This window comes from Octopus bimaculoides, chromosome 27, assembly GCF_001194135.2.
Source record: "Octopus bimaculoides isolate UCB-OBI-ISO-001 chromosome 27, ASM119413v2, whole genome shotgun sequence".
Lineage (NCBI taxonomy): Eukaryota > Metazoa > Mollusca > Cephalopoda > Octopoda > Octopodidae > Octopus > Octopus bimaculoides.
This window is the reverse complement of record NC_069007.1, coordinates 17,723,638-17,725,188: the sequence shown is the minus strand read 5'-3', so window position 1 is coordinate 17,725,188 and position 1,551 is coordinate 17,723,638. Positions and strand designations below refer to the sequence as shown.

At 41.0% G+C, this 1,551-nt stretch overlaps 1 protein-coding gene across 1 annotated transcript in view; it reads right to left on the bottom strand.

Annotated features, from left to right (window-relative positions):
* Positions 1–1,551, bottom strand: part of LOC106870157 (collagen alpha-1(XII) chain) — a 490,284-nt gene that overhangs the window by 485,620 nt on the left and 3,113 nt on the right. The gene's annotated exons all lie outside the window — the stretch shown is intronic.

Sequence of the window (1,551 nt, the reverse complement as noted above, 5' to 3'; positions counted from 1 at the left end):
GCAAAATGTTTAGCAGTATTTCGTCTGCTGTTACATTCTGAGTTCAAATTCCGCCGAGGTCGACTTTGCCTTTCATCCTTTCGGGGTCGATAAATTAAGTACCAGTTACACACTGGGGTCGATGTATTCGACTTAATACCTTTGTCTATCCTTGTTTGTCCCCTCTATGTTTAGCCCCTTGTGGGCAATAAAGAAATAAGAAACAGGAGTTAAGTTGCGAGAAATAATTAGCGAGCTTAAAGAACAAACAGGAAACATTATATTCAGAGTTAAATGTAAAAAAGGCGAAGAGAATTAAGTTTGATGCCACAACCAAAAAATTCATCACCATTAGAGGGAGACGGTTGTGAAAGATGTTTTGGGTTTGTGTTGCCTAGCCATTGTGTTCAGTAGTGAGAGAAATAGGAAAAGCGATATGAAAAAATCAGAATTGGTGAAGAGCGGAGCCATATTCCAATGCTGACAGGAAGATCCAACTCTATAGTGTAATAGCACTGCCAAAGTTTCTGCGTATGAATGGAACAGGAAATATATCGGTGAAGGAGAACAAGAAGTAGATACACTCGGTCAACGTTTTCTACGAAGGGGACCAAAAAGTGGTCACCTTTTACCACGGACATCAACGGAAGTGCTCAAGAGGTGAGGAGACCAACTTAGCCTATGTAAGCGACTCAAAAACACACATACAGATATACACACACATACAGATATACACACACATATACATATATTTTCGCACTAGAAAGGAGGAACATTTCGAAGGCCGATAACGGCTTTTTTTTTTATTATCGTATCAGGTTTGTAAACGTCCTGTCCACAATCTTTGCATTCGATAACTATAGTCTCTTACCAAATACAATGATAGCTAAACCTACATATCCTTAGTTTGTTTCAAACCACATCAAGGGGTGAGGACCTTGAATAAAGTTGCATAGACTACGTGAAAAAGTACATCAATATACCAAATTTTAAAATTTTCACTTAATTTTAAAATCAAAGAATCTGTAAAAGAAAAGCGCTTACTATTTCTCCCCCCTCTCTCTCTCTCTCTATCTCTATCTCTCTTTCTTTCTCTCTCTCTCTCTCTCTCTCTCTCGCTTTCATCTTTCGCTTTTCTTTAGGTGAACTTTCCCTCTCTTTATACATTTTTACCACATTGTCACTTTCTATAAACGCATATCACTCCCACTGGGTGTGTGTGTATATATACATGTGTATATATGCATGTGTAAAGAATTTCATTGTGGAGGCGCAATGGCCCAGTGGTTAGGGCAGCGGACTCGCGGTCAAAGGATCGCGGTTTCGATTCCCAGAACGGGCGTTGTGAGTGTTTATTGAGCGAAAACACCTAAAAGCTCCACGAGGCTCCGGCAGGGGATGGTGGTGAACCCTGCTGTACTCTTCCACCACAACTTTCTCTCACTCTTACTTCCTGTTTCTGTTGTGCCTGTAATTCAAAGGGTCAGCCTTGTCACACTCTGTGTCACGCTGAATATCCCCGAGAACTATGTTAAGGGCACACGTGTCTGTGGAGTGCTCAGCCACTTGCAC